Here is a 15,885-nt window from a genome sequence, read left to right on the forward strand (position 1 = left end):
GGACAAACCCATACACCAGCAAGCTGCATGTAGCTATGAGGATACAGCAGCTTGCAGACTGAGACCTGAAACTAGAAGGCACAATCTGTCTCTTCACTTGGTTTATTCTGGCATGCCTGAGATGTTGATTTAACGATTTAACAATGTGTTTAATGTTCAGTTGACAATATCCATTCGATTTTTTTCATTCTGCCCTGGAAAGAAGTGAAATGCCCCATTCTTTGTTGTGGGAGGGCAGAGAGGGGGTCCGATACAGAATATTTAAGGCATCTTGCCAAAATGCATGCATTCAGCAAAAATTACTATTGAAACTTCGGTAAATGAGACGGACTCCCAAATATCTACGCAGCGCTTAGATACAAAGGTGATCAATGCCTTATAAATAATTAAGCCGGAGAGAAATGTCCTGTTAAATCACGGTCTACCATATGTAGATTTGATTGGCTCCTTAGCACCAATACCTATGGTGCTCAGTAATAACCAAATGGTTGCTGACTAAATCCGTACATTTATCAGTGCGTAGGATCATCGTTAAAAAATGGAACACACAGTAGAGTTCTTAAATGGTAATAAACTGACTAAGGCTTCATTTAGTAAAACTCTTCTGGCCTACTGAAACAGCTTAATCAAATCTCCACGTATGTAGCTGCCAAAGCAAGAGAGAGGGTATGGTTCAGTGTACAGTAGGTCAGCTGAGGACCCTTTTGCATTTTGGTCATATGGTTAAGTCTTCAGTTCCTATATGTTGCGTGGATGTTGAAATGTAATCCTAGTGTAGTTCTGCATTGGTAGGAATGCCTCCCTACAGAAGAAACATGGAACAGGAGTCCTATTCTATTCATTCTATTTGGGTTCTTATACCACACTTGTAACCGTGGTTTCTGAGACTGAAGGTAATGATCCCCTGGCACTTCATAAAAAGAGCAAGACAATCCTAATATCATGGTTAGAAATGCTTTCCAAAGAACAAGTTCAATAAGCAAGGTGTTAGGTGTGTTAATGCAGTGTGCCACATTTACCTACATAGTCACTGTGCTGTTAGTATCTAACTCTTTGCTTTGTAAGTGCTTTCAGACACATTGAGTGTGAAAGTGGATATAACCAAGTTCTAATCTTGTCTACATATACCGCACGTTCACTGTGGGCATGACCCAATTAAAAGCTTTTCCGCCAACTTCAATGGGCTTTGGATCAGGGCCTTGTGTAATTCCCAGTGTGATTAGTGGTGTGAGCCTGTCCAGTGCCCTGGAATGAAAAACCACAAAGGGTTTCTTCATCGGGATTTTTAGAAGTGTTTGAAAATCAAAGCTATGGGGAAATCATATCATCTCAGTAATGTGGGATTCTGCTATTCTGACATATTTGTGCAGATTAAGGTTTCTGCATAGAGGGAGAGGGTGGAGAGAGAGAGTAAAAAAATTGCCAGACCATTAAAATGTTGACATTGTTTAGTAGGATATTCTTCCGTGAGACATAAAACATTAAATGAAAAATTATTTGTTGTGTCCAACTCTTAAACCTGTGTTTTGAAAATTATCCTTGTTACATGTTGACTTAAAAGTCTTTAATTTGTGTTCCAGTTCTTCCATGGATGTGGTCTAGTTTAATTAGCAAGTGCCCCTACTCCCGAACATTCATTTATATCAGTATTATCTTGTTTCTTAATCTACCCAGGTTATAATCTCATGTCAATATCACCCAAAGCATTCTGTTTGTGTATTCCTCCCTTAAGGAATTCTCTCCTTCTCACTATTCACAGAGCTCAGTCTATATTGACATGTAAACCTGATTAAAGGAATAGGTTCACTGCTATTTTAAATATGTTCTTAACTACTGGTAATCTAATGGGACTAAATTCTGCCCCCCTTGAGCAGAGTTTCGTAGAAATCAAGGAGATTTCTGGTGGAGCAAGATGTTAATACGAGTAAGGGTGGTAGAGTTTGCCCTCACTGAAAAGTTTTGCTGCTGACGTCAATAGGACCAAGATTTTACCCACAAAGTGTTTTAACTCTCTGGGGCAAGGACTGTAACTAGCTGTAGGTCTGTACAGTGCCTGGTACATTTATGGTAATATAACTGGTAACGATAGTGCCCTGCTGATCTTGTAAAGGTAACTTGTTACTAGAATTTTTATTTTCCCCCATCAGAAGTGTGAATGTACAGGTGTGTATTAAGGCTCTACTCTTAGCTAAATATCTGCTCCAAGTCTCTCTCTAAAACTGATTAGCCCATTTTAATCTTGGGGGGGGGGGGGTTAAAGAGACGATACAATGATAGGATTAGAATAATCAAAATATTCAAGCTGCAGTCAGTTCAGAGATGCTGGCACAATTTAGGGACTTGTCTAAAGTTTATGGAAACTATCTGAAGCTGTTTGGTTACAGATTGGTTCTATAATTGGACAAGGCTTCACAGAAATATTCATTCCTTCAAATTGGTTAATACAAAGCCACAGGCACTTTGTACCCTTGGTCAATCAGATGTGCCAGGATACAACCTCGCAATAAGTGAATACTATATACTAGGTATCCTGCACGGCTGTGTCAATTTGGGAGATGGAAATGTTCCAAACTTGACGAAATTCCTCAATTTTATTTTGCAGTTTACACCTGAGCTATTCCAGGGAAGTGACTTTTTTAACAATAACCTGATTCAGCAGTCCTTTATACACGTTACATTCCCAGTGATCTAAAATGGAGCAGAATGGAAACCCACTGAGGTTTGTTTTCAATCCTGATACTTTGGTGGGTTGTTGTCGTCTCAACTGTTTCGTAAAGTCATTTTGAGAAATTGCACATAAGCTCCTGATTGATGAACTCTGTGCCATCTGTGTAAAAACCCTCCTAAAGCAACAAGAAAGTAACATTTTGGGTCTAGCCTGAACCTACAAAAACAAGACAACTGAGTTCAGACCGCAAATTCCATCTGCTGCTTCATCCTTAATGTGCCTCAATGTGTCTAGGGATTGCAGCACACATGGTCTGTAAGATCACCCACTGTTTGAAGCCCCCTGAAATACATAGGAATAGGTGCAATGTGGTGAATTGCAGATGGGGTAGAGAAATGGATTTTCAGTCTTAAACTCACAGAAGCACAGCATTACAAAGTTAAAGCTAAATATCTGTTCTGACATTGTCCTTTGCTCCCCTGTTGGGCCTAAATGGTAGAGATCTCCAAGCAGTGGGTGATTTTTACATACCATATGTGCTGCAATGATTAGGCAGAGACAAGGACAGTCAGAACAGAGCTTCAGACTCAAAGCAAGGAGATTCTGAAAAGTCATACTCTTAGCTGTAACTCTAATAGTCTTTATAGTATGGTTTTATATATAATAATTTCTATTGCTATTTTTTGCTGGGTATCATGGTGGCTTTTTTGGTTCTTAGGGATATATATTTAGTTTGAGCCTCTATTATGGTATTATTAAATAGTTTTGCAGGCATTTCACCCTTGTGACTGTTCCTTTTAATTACCATTTAACTAGCTTCCTCATTTTTGTGCTTTTCTCCTTTTTCAAGTTAAGGAACTAGCTGAACCAAATCTCAACACCATTAGCAATGATCTTTGAGAGCTCATGGAGGGTGGGTGAGATCCCAGAGAACTGGAGAAGGACAAGCGAATACTTATATTTTAAAAGAGGAATCAATAGGACCCAGGGAACTATGGACCAGTCAGCCTAACTTTGATACCAGGAACAAATTATTAAACAATCAATTTGTAAGCAAATTATATAAAGCCTCCCCTGCTCATAACCAATCTAAGCAAATGTAGTTTTGATGAAATTGCTATGAAGTGGGTGCACAACTCATTTGAAAAAAAAATGTACTCTGAGTAGTTGTCAGTGGTTTACTATCAAACTAGGAGGACTTGTCTAGTGGGATCCCTGAGTTCTGCGTCCTGGCTCTGCTACTAGTCAATATTTGTATTAATGACTTGAATAATGGAGTGGAGAGCATACTTATAAAATCTCCAGATGACACCACTCTGGGAAGGTCAATAAGCACCTTGGAGTACAGAATGAGAGTTCAAAATGACCATGATAATTTGGAGAAGTGGTCTGAAATTAACAAGATTAAGTTCAGTCGCTTCTTTTAAACCATTGATTTCTCCCAATATTTTAAAACACAATGCATGGCAAATTAAATATTTTATTACTATGCTTTGAACTGTCTGTGGTTTAAATAATAGTATATAATTAATAACAGTAATAATCGGAGCCCTGAATCAAACCCAGAGGCTATATACGATATACAAATTTGAAGGGTTGGTTGAATCCAAATGCATATCTGGATCTGAATTTTGCAAATGTTCCCTTTTGTTATAATGAGCAAAATCGAAATGTCATAATTTTATTTATGTTCCAACAATTTGCATATCTGCTAAACCATCCTGGGTGCTCTGCAATAAAACAAATACAGGTAAAATGAGTCCAATCGTTAGAAAAATAAATGAATGAATATTGCATAAAGCCACAAATTAAAACCAATGAGGCAGGCTAAAAACCTCTATAAATAAAAAGGTTTTTAAACCTGCTCTAAAAGAGGTCAATGTCATGGTCTTCCTCTAGTGAAAGGCAGAGCCAGTCCACAGCCCTGGGGCTGCAGAGAATATAGCACTCCATCCATCTCACCCCCTTCTACTCCAGGGGCCAGGAGGGCACAATGGGACCCAGGAGTTCAGAGAGATATCTGAAGTCCAATTCATTAAGGTCACAGAGAGTCTAAACCAAAATGTACATCTGAGTCTGTGCCCATCAAGGTTTGTTCTGGGTATATGGCATGTGTACAATCACAGAAGGTCCATCCCCACAGCTCCCTCCTAATGTCCTTTTGTATCTGCTCTTTGTACAGCATTCAGTCAATGAATCCACCATTGTCTATTGAGTCTTTCTCCACACACAGGGGCAGGGTGAAGTGTGTGTCCCACTGTAAATTGGACAGCCTCCCCCAACCAATCCAGCAAACGAACTTCCCACGTTCCATATTAAGCCTGATTTTTAATTCCAGATCCCAAGCTGTTAAAGAATAGGCTTTGACTCTTAGCTATTCAGAGACATCATCATTGGACAGACCGTCGTTGCTTAATACAAGTGAGAGAGGAATCCTGGAAGCTGAGCCATTACTTTTATCCAACATACCTTAGATAGATATTTCTTTTCATAGAAATAATAGATTTTTCAGAATACAGAATGGGGTCCATGGTGCTGTGAGAATCCTTATTTTTCACAAAATAAGCTGCATCTGTTTTGATAAGCAAAGGCACCAGTGCCAGCTTGTACACTGTCACAACTAGTGCTTAGCAAATTGATGTGCCGCCTTAATACTACAAGATTGAACGCTTCCCCATTGCTCTTGCCTTCCCTCAGGAGACCATTGCTCCTAGCATGACCCCTTTTGCTTTGCACGTCAAGTGAAGGAAAATCATCCCTTGATGCACTTGTAAGGACAGATATTGATCTCAAGCATTCTGATGCATATCCAGAGTAACTCTGCGGTCTGCAGAGTTATTCCATCATATGCTTCTGGAATTGACATCAGAATCTGGCCATTGGCCTCTGAGCTTGATCTCTTACACCATGCAAGAGAAAATAGCATGCCTGATGCACTAGCCGTGCAACATGTGCTAAGCCATTTGGCCAGAAATACAGAGAATTTATTATTGATGTTTATCACACGGAACATTGATGTATGTCATGGTCTTAGTGCATTTTCTTAATGGTCACATCTATGCCAAAGGTATTGATGTTTCTTCAACATATTAGGAGCATAAATATCAACCTTTAATTTTTATAAAAGCTTTTTTTTTTTTTTTTTTCCGGAAATCATTTAAAGCCTCTTCTCATAATTCAGGTACCACTCGTTCTCTGCAAGAAATGTTTGTTTGCTTGTTTTATATTTAGCGTCATCATTTAGTTTTTAAATGCTTTTGAACTGTTCATAAAATGTAGGGTTGTGCATCAGATAGCTGTGCGAGTCTGAAAAAGTGGGTTAAAGTTGAACCCAGACAAGGAGGTGGTATTGGTGGGAGTAAAAAGCTGGAGGATCTCACTTGTTAATCAATTCTTGTTGATTAATGGGGCATGCCTAGGGAAAGTTGATATATTGCAAAATGTTACGGGCCATTTTTCACTATGGGCTGAAGTCCAGGTTTTAACAGTGGTCAAATGGTGGCTGTGTAACTTTAAAAAATATTAGATGTTGAGCTCTCTATTTCAGACATAGACTTAGCCACAATGGTGCATGCCTTCGTGGCTGCTGCAGGAGGGTTGGCTTGTTATGCACTTTATCTGGGAACCATTTTAGTGCTACTTGGCAATAAGACTTCTCAAAGGCCTTCATGCACCTCCACTGGCAGTCTGTTATCCATTTTGTGCTCCTATAGGTCTTAGTGGTTTCTGAGGGAACTATAACCCAGTATGGCAACTGCAGACAGTAAAGGTGGAGCTGCTGGCCATCTCATTGTATAATCCTGAAAGGACAAGAGAGAGCTCCTTCTTCATCAATGGTCCATGACTCTTGTAGTCAAACTAAAGACGTATGGCATCCTTCTGTATTGGGCTTTTTGCATGTTGGTTTCCTTTGTAGTTAATGTCTAATTGAAGAGAGCTGCATTTTACTCCTAAGCTTGGGAGTAGGTCTGAATTTTTGCTTTGTCTCTTTTCGTTAACCTTCCCATTGACCACTAGGCCAGTTGACCTTTTTAGTTATAATCATTTTCTGTTTTCCATCAGATGCCCAGTGCCTTTGGCATAGATGTAAATATCCATTACTGTCATCCATCTTCTCTAACTGAAATAATAAATAGGCCATAGAGCCACACAACCTCTAGACAATATAAAAAATAAATATTTGACTACTACTGGGGTTTGAATTCAGTTCTGTTTGGATTCTTGCACTCTCCCCGTAGAAGAGTACCTGAAAACCCGTTAATATCTCCGTGGAGAGATTGATAGCGCAGTTTTTGTGGCATTGAAGGAATTCCATCACTGCAGTGAAGAAAATAATCCTTTTCTTAATGTGCTGGTTCTGCATTTTCCATCATATCTAGCCTCACGTTAATTGTGAATTATTATCTTGCTGATATAACACTTGAGTCACATGGTATTATTTCTACTTCCTGACTGGATGGCAAACTTCTTTTTTTTAAATAGGAGAACGACAACTGTCTTAGTGAAATGGAAAAGCAAAAGGTCAATAGTGAACACTCGTGTTCCTTAATAGCATTATCACTTGTACCGAGGTGCTGTCTAGGATCCCCAGTCATGAACTAGGGCCCCATTGTGTTAGGTGCTGTACAAATACAGAACAAAAAGGCAGCCCCTGTCCACAAAGAGCTGACAAGCTTGAAGCACATAAGAACATAACATAACATAACATCCATCTCCACCTTCTGACAAACAGAGGCTAGGGACACCATTCCTTACCCATCCTGGCTAATAGCCATTAATGGACTTAACCTCCATGAATTTATCTAGTTCTCTTTTTTTAAACCCTGTTACAGTCCTAGCCTTCACAACCTCCTCAAGCAAGGAGTTCCGCAGGTTGACTGTGCGCTGTGTGAAGAAGAACCTCCTTTTATTTGTGTTAAACCTGCTTCCCATTAATTTCACTTGGTGGCCCCTAGTTCTTATGTTATGGGAATAAGTAAATAACTTTTCCCTATTCGCTTTTTCCACACCACTCATTATTTTATATACCTCTATCATATGCCCCCTTAGCCTCCTCTTTTCCAAGCTGAGAAGTCCTAGCCTCTTTAATCTCTCCTCATATGGGACCTGTTCCAAACCCCTAATCGTTTTAGTTGCCGTTCTCTGAATCTCTTCTAATGCCAGTATACCTTTTTTGAGATGAGGAGACCACATCTGTACGCAATATTCAAGATGTGGGCGTACCATGGATTTGTATAAGGGCAATAAGATATTCTCCATCTTATTCTCCTAAGTAGGTAAAAATGAATATATTTGTTCATGTACAAACAAAGAGTTTGTATAAATATTAACCATTCCCTAAACCGTTTGTAAATATAGAATAAAGAGAGGCACAAGCATGACCAAAATGAACAGTCATTAAGAATTCAAACATGTTCTCAAACACTTCTGGCCAGTGTTCAACCAGCTCTACGGTTGAAAATAATTTAATGTACACACTTTCCATCTTGGATGATGGAAAATTCTTTTAAATATTTCTGCCCTCACCAGCCAGACGCTACTATTTCCTAGTGGTTTTAAGTGAGTATTATTGTAGCTTGGGCTCTGAGGTTTTCAATCTGAGGTCTACTACTTATCTTAGCACTTATTTTTATATTGCACTCATCACAGTGGTACTTGAGCACCAATGTATGGGCGCATCCTCCTTCCCTCACAGAAAAGGAGCTGCAGTCATTAATGCTTCCCTCTCCTTGATGATTTTATTAACTGAAACTTAATTACTTCTATCGCTTTTGAACAGTATAACCTAGTGCTCATTTACTCCCCCAATTATGAAAAATTAGAGGAATTTAAAGGATTGATTTGCATGAGTACACAACATTAGATTCATAGACTCTAGGACTGGAAGGGACCTCGAGAGGTCATCGAGTCCAGTCCCCTGCCCTCATGGCAGGACCAAATACTGTCTAGACCATCCCTGATAGACATTAATCCAACCTACTTCTTAATATCTCCAGAGTATGGAGACCACAACCTTCACTAAGCATTAATTTCAGTGTTAACCTATCCTTACAGTTAGGAAACTTTTTCCTAATGTCCAAACCTATAATCCTCTCCGATGGCTGCAGTTAAGCCCATTGCTATGTCTTGTTCTGATCATTAGAGCTAAGGTAAACAAGTGTTTCTCACTCCTCCGATGACCACCCTTAGGATACCTGAAAACTGCTTATCAATGTCCTGTCTTCAGTTCTCTTCTCTTTTCCACTAAACAAACCCAATCTTTTCAGCCTTTCCTTCGAATAAAGTTCATTCCAAGACTTTAATCAATTCTTGTTGCTCTTTTCATCTGGATCTCTCCAATTTCCTCCACACATCTTTCCTGAAAATGCGTGTGCCCAAACAAGGACACATTACTAGCCTGATCCCAAGCAACCAACCAAGCCAATAGACTAAACAACGATATACACACAATCCAAAAACACATCAATCAGAGACATAGAAATCTAATACTCCGCCAGTTGGGCTCTATTGTACCAGTCGCAGAGTATGAGGGAAGAATAGACTTCTCGTTCTTGTTTCAACACACTGTTAATGCATCCCAGGAATCAACGTTGCTTTTTATTTTTTTTTTCTTTTTTTTTTTTTTTTTTTTTTTTTTTTTTTTTTTTTTTTTTTTTTTTTTTTTTTTTTTTTTTTTTTTATTTTTTTTTTTTTTCTTTTTTTTTTTTTTTTTTTTTTTTTTTTTTTTTTTTTTTTTTTTTTTTTTTTTTTTTTTTTTTTTATTTTTTTTTTTTTTTTTTTTTTTTTTTTTTTTTTTTTTTTTTTTTTTTTTGTTTTTTTTATTTTTTTTTTTTTTTTTTTTTTTTTTTTTTTTTTTTTTTTTTTTTTTTTTTTTTTTTTTTTTTATTTTTTTTTTTTTTTTTTTTTTTTTTTTTTTTTTTTTTTTTTTTTTTTTTTTTTTTTTTTTTTTTTTTTTTTTTTTTTTTTTTTTTTTTTTTTTTTTCTGTTTTTTTTTTTTTTTTTTTTTTTTTTTTTTTTTTTTTTTTTTTTTTTTTTTTTTTTTTTTTTGTTTTTTTTTTTTTTTTTTTTTTTTTTTTTTTTTTTTTTTTTTTTTTTTTTTTTTTTTTTTTTTTTTTTTTTTTTTTTTTTTTTTTTTGCGCAGAACAGTATCCACACTTTGACTCATTGTTAGCTTGTGTCCACTATAGACCCCTAGATTCTCCTAGAACAAGTCTCTCTCCCATCTGTATGTGTAAACTATGATGTTCCTTCCTAAGTGGACGTGCACTTTCATTTGTCTTATGAACTTCATCGGTTTACTTCAAACCATTTCTCCAATTGTCCAGATCATTTTGAATTTGACCTGTCCTCCAAAGCAACTTGCAATCCCTTCCAGTTTGGTATCATCCGCCAACTTAATAAGCGTACTTTCTATGCCAACATCTAAGTCGTTGATAGATATTGATACAGCCGGTCCCAAACAGACCCCTGCGGAACCCCACTTGTTATACCTTTCCAGCAGGATTGGGAGCCATTAATAACCGTCCTGATCGTATCCAGCCAGTTATGCACCCACCTATATGTAGCCCATCTAATTGTATTTGCCTAGTTTATCAGATAGGATCATGCAGAGACACGTATCAAAGCCTAACAAAGCTAGGTATACCATCATCCACTGCTTCTCCCTTAGCCACAAGGCTCTTTATCCATTCAAAGAAAAGCTATCAGATGTGTGACACAATTTGTTCTTTACAAATCCATGCTGCTATTCCCTATCACCTTACCACCTTCCAATTGCAGATGATTTCTTTAATTACTTGCCTCATTCCACTGGCACAGAGTACTTATTAACTGGTCTGTAGTTCCTGGTTGTTTTTATTCCTTAATAGATGGCACTATATTTGCCCCTTTCCAGTCTCTGGAATCTCTCTCGTCTCCAGACTTTCCAAATATAAATAGCTAGAGTCAATACCTCCTCTATTAACTCCTTGAGTATTCTAGGATGCATTTCATCGGGCCTGGTGACTTGCAGACATCTAACTTTTCTAATGATTTTTTTTAACTTGCTCTTGTCTATTTTTATCTCTCAACCTACCCCTCCCATAAGGCATTCACTGTTAACATTCCTCTAAGACTCTCAGTGAAGACCAAAACAAAGAAGTCATTAAGCGCATCTGCATTCCCAAGTTCCTGTTACTTTTCTCCCCTCCTCACTGAGCAGTGGGCCACCTGTCCTGGCCTTCCTCTGCTCTAAGTACTGATAAAAAGTCGTCTTGTTCCCTTTATTCCCATAGCAGTTTGAGCTCATTTGTGCCTTTGCCTTTCTAATCTGCCCTGCATTCCTGTTATTGCCTATATTGATCCTTTGTAATCTGACCTAGTTCCATTTTTATATGATTCCTTTTCATTTTGTAGGTCAGCAAGATCTTCGTGGTTAAGCCAAGGTGTCTTTTTCCACATATTCTATCTTCCGTACCCATAAACTTTGCCCTTAATAGTTCCCTTTGAAGAACTTGCCAATCTCCTCAGTTGTTTTTCCCGTCTTGATCCCATGAACGTTACCTTATTCAGCTCTCTGAGTTTACCAAAAAGCCTCTTCCTGAAATCCATTGTCTCTATTTTGCTGTACCCCCTCTACCCTTCCCTGTGGAATTGCAAACTCGTATTTCATGATCACTTCACCCAGCTTCCTCTACTTTCAAAATTCTCATGAAAGTTCCTCCTATATTGTTAAATCAGCTCCAAACAGTCCCTCAGACTTTTCAACTTCTAAATGAAAAATTGTCTGCAATGCATCCAGGAACTTATTGGATAAGTCTTGCCCCACAGTGTTATTTTCCCAACATATATCGGATAGTTGAAGTCCCCTATCACCACCAATCTTGGGCTTATGATTTGTTAGTGTTTAAAAAAAAGCCTCATCCACCTCTTCCACCTGGAGGTGGCCTGTAGTAGACTCCTAGCACGACATACCCTTGTTTTACCCTTTTATTCCTAACCCAGAGACTCTCAACACTTCATCTCCATATGTCCCATCTCCAACGCTCAGTCCAAGTGTGTACATTTTAATAATATAAGGCATACCCCTCCTCCCTTCCCTAATCTGATCCTTCCTGAGCAAACAATACCCATCCCAACACCAACATTCCAATCTATGTGTATTACTCCCACCAAGTTCAGTGAGCCAACAATGTCATAGTTGTATGATGTATTAGCAATTCCAGTTTCTTACCTGCTGTTACCCTCATACTTCTCGCATTTGTATATAGGCATCTAAGATACTGGTTTGATCTTGCCTCCCAGTTTTGCCTTGACCTTCCTTTCTCTCTGCCATTATAGCCCACGATCCCTCTTGTTTCTGACCCATCTCCCAGATCTTCATGTTCCCCACTTACCTGTGGGCTTTGCTCACCTGTCCTCTTCGAACCTAGTTTAAAGTCCTCCTCACTAGGTTAGCCAGCCTGTGTGCAAATAGGGCCTTTCCCCTCCTCGAAAGGTGAACGCCATCTCTGCCTAGCAATCCTTCCTCGAACAGCATCCTGTGGTGGAGGAAGCCAAAGCCCTCCTGGTGACACCATCTTCGCAGCCAGGCATTCACCTCCATGATGCATCTGTCTCTGCCCGGGCCCCTACCTTTGACAGGAAGAATCGAAGAGAATACCACCTGCACTGAAAATTCCTTCACCCATACTCCCAGAGCCCTGTAGTCACTCTTGATCCGCCCAGCGTCACACCTCACAGTATCATTTGTGCCCACATGGATGAGTAGCATGGGGTAGTAGTCAGAACATGAAGTCAGGCCAGGCCTAATTAAATTCCTCCGCCGCCGCCACCACCACCACCACACTTGGGGCCTGTTTCTTATTTACACTAAAGCCCCTTTACATTACTCTGGCAGTATAAAGTGGACTTTAAGTCAATTATATGCATATCACCTACTATAAGACCCTTTGCACTAGCAGAATGATGTAAAGGGGCCTTAGTGTAAATGAAGATTGCTCCTGATTACTTAAGTCACCTTTAAATTGTCCAATTAGCATTTGATCTAGCTCTTGTTAGAGTCAATGGGAAAACTTCCATTGACTTCAGTGGACCAGAAGAAGGTCTGTAGACAGCACTTCCTGTAGTCTCGTCCCTTGCAGTTAGGTCATACATTTTCAACAGTATCTAGAGATTTGGGCTGACTTAGTTTTGGGGTGCCCATCTTGACACACCCTGAAGGGGCCTGATTTTTCAGACAGTGCTGAAGTCCCACCATCTGAAAATGATTTAACATTTCTCAAATTGAGCGTCCAAACTAACTGGCCACTCTTTAAAAAGTTGACCTGACAGTTTTCAAAATAACTAGTCTAAGAGGATTTGCCAAGGAAAAATAGGCTGAATCTTTTGGACAAACCATCATCCGCTGAAATTCATCATTCTAGTAGCCTTGCCTGACCCGTAAACGGGTGCTCTGCAGTTGTTTGCAACAGAATTTACTGTAGAGAGATGTTGCCTCATTATTTTATTCCTGACTGCTTTCCATATGGTGGGATGTTAAGAAATTGCTTTTTCTGCCCTCTGCCAATAAATGACCTGCTTTAACCAAGCAATCTGAAATGAATCATAACACTGTCAGTATGTGCACTAGCAATTACTAAGAAGCTCAACACTGTGAGACTATCTGTAGCAATGTTTGTTCTTCGTTTCCAAATGCAGAGACTACACTATTTTTTTTTTTTTTTGTCATTTGAATGGATGAAGCAGACATTATTACCTAATAATCAGGTGATGTTGGGGGAAAATGTCAATGCAACGCTCCACCTGTTCCCATTTCACTCTAACTTCTGATCCTGCCATGGAAGCCATAGGGGATATAACAGGGTGGCAGATTATAGGGCCCTGATTGACTCAGCAGGAGCATTCTGCATGCCTATTCTGAGTCAGGTGCATTAAGTCTACACAGAGATTCAGAAGTAGCTTAGCTTAGTCATGCCAACAGGTGGATCTCTAATGCTAACAAAGAACTAAACCTGATTGATGGGTCCCACTCAGAAGCAGAGAGGACTTGGGGCTGAGATAGAGGGAAAAACTTAAGAGCAATGACATTTGAGGGGAAGGCTTAGGCTGGTGTGTATGGTGGTGTTTAATATCAGTAAACAACAAAGCCAAACCTGAGGAATAGAGTAAGGGTAGACAAGTCATGGTGAACATATATTCTGTTGAAAGTAGGGTGGGAACTTCACCTCCTTGCAGGGAATTTTGACACTGACTTTAGTGATAACAGGTTCAAGTTCTAAAGGTATGGATATATCATAAAGAGTCATGTGGGAAGTGAGGGGAGTAGGGCAGGACCTCCCTTTGACTGGAAAACTCTGTGTTTCCTTGAGGAATTCTATGTAGCAAATAAATTATCACATTATAACCGTTCTTCTAAAGTTAAAACAAAGTTGGTGCTCAGACACAGCAGGGTCTCTGCTTTTCTTCCCCTTTTCCTGGAGGGGAACCAGCCAGTACAGGGATCCAAGGGAGAGGATAGGAGAGGCAGAATGTCTCCAGTACTCCCCTTTTCCCCCCCCCCCCCAACCCCTAACCCTTGGCTGCACAACTGCCCAAGGAAGGACTGGGACAAACAGGTGCAAGCTAGCTCTTCATGTTTTTGTTTGTGTAGAGTCTGTTTATTTCTTCTGGCTGTAGATTTATGGAGACAAATGACTGGAACAGCTCGTTGTCATCAATAAATATGTGGTTTTAGACTCCAGAGAATGCGAACCTTGTATTGACTGCCCCATCACACTTAACTTCACCAGTGGGTTGGCAAGACAGACTCAAATCTTGGTCTCCAAATCCAACCCTAAAACTTTGATCCCCTGGTCAGAGCCAAAAGCAGAACAGAAGAGGTCTCTTTTCCAGATTCTGTTAAGGCTCTGTCCAGCTGATATTTTTGTCAAAAGTTTTGCCACGTTGATCTTACGAAATGTCTGCCTGGTGGGCCAAAAGCATGTGAGAACAGCTTGTAAGATTTCAGTGCCATTGAACCTGAATTTAAACTCTAGTCCCAATCTAATTTGGATCTGGAGTCAAATTTGGTCTCAGTCCAACACTCTTACTCTCACACGATGTCTACTAATTTAAAAACTTAAAATAATTTTGTTTTTAAAGAAAAAGTGAAGTAAGCTAGTGTCTTCCATGTAGGTCTGGCTGTTGGGCTTTTAATTCAAATCTTGTTCTAAATATTGAGTGCTGCTATAAAGTGATGGAGTTCATGTTTACTTTCTTTGAGTCTTCAGTTTGGAAAGTGGTGTGACTGGATCCTATCCCTCCCACCAAGACAGTACAATTAATTCAGGGTACCTTCTCAAAGTAGTCTGACCAAACCCCAATATTTTAATAAATTTAGTACATGTGCCTTCTGTGCATCCTCTTAAAAAATTCAAGTGCATTATAGTAGTAATAAAAGTAGCTAGGTGTTGTGATACTTAATGTTCTGAGTGCCTTTAAAATGAGCTGTTTCCAAAGTTATGGAGAATTGAATGGAAAGTTTGCCTCAAGAGATGCAAGCAACAGCTTTGTTTCACTTTGAGAAATATACCTAAAACACTATGGGATGAGTCAGTTTTGAAAACAACTTGGGAGCCAAGAAAAATGATCTAAGAAACTGTCTGTGAGGAAAACTAATAAATTACACTGGCACAACTCACTTTTCCACCCTCTAAACCTTATTTAGTCACCTCCCGGGCTTATAAGGGATCTCTCTAATGTTAAATAAATGGAAATATGGTGGTTCACCAGCATGAATTAAGGAAAAACTGGAAGATCTACATACAAAAGCCTGATCTGAAGAAATTCCAAAGAGCAAACTAGAGAGTAATTGTACCACACGAGAAAATAGACAGTCGTCATTAAACAAGACAATATCCTGGTCACCATATGTTTTAACACATTAAATGGTATCATGACCCATGACTTTACTGAAAGTCAGTGGAGTACAGTGGACTTACAGCCTGTTTCAAAGCCCATTTATGTTAATGGAAAGATTCCTATTGAGTTCAGTGGACTTTGGATCAGACTTCACTCTCTAGCATGCTAGTATATTTTGTGATCTACTTGCATGACCACATGATTCAAGAGAGCAGTACATTGAATGCATTGACATGTCTAGCTGTTTTGGCTTGCCTCCTTCAACACTGAGGTGGGTACTTAGGTGAAAAGCACCTGTAATTTTTTTCATTAAACTTTAGTCCGTTATGTGTATATAT

This window comes from Chelonoidis abingdonii, chromosome 15 (genome assembly GCF_003597395.2).
Source record: "Chelonoidis abingdonii isolate Lonesome George chromosome 15, CheloAbing_2.0, whole genome shotgun sequence".
Classification (NCBI taxonomy): Eukaryota; Metazoa; Chordata; order Testudines; family Testudinidae; genus Chelonoidis; species Chelonoidis abingdonii.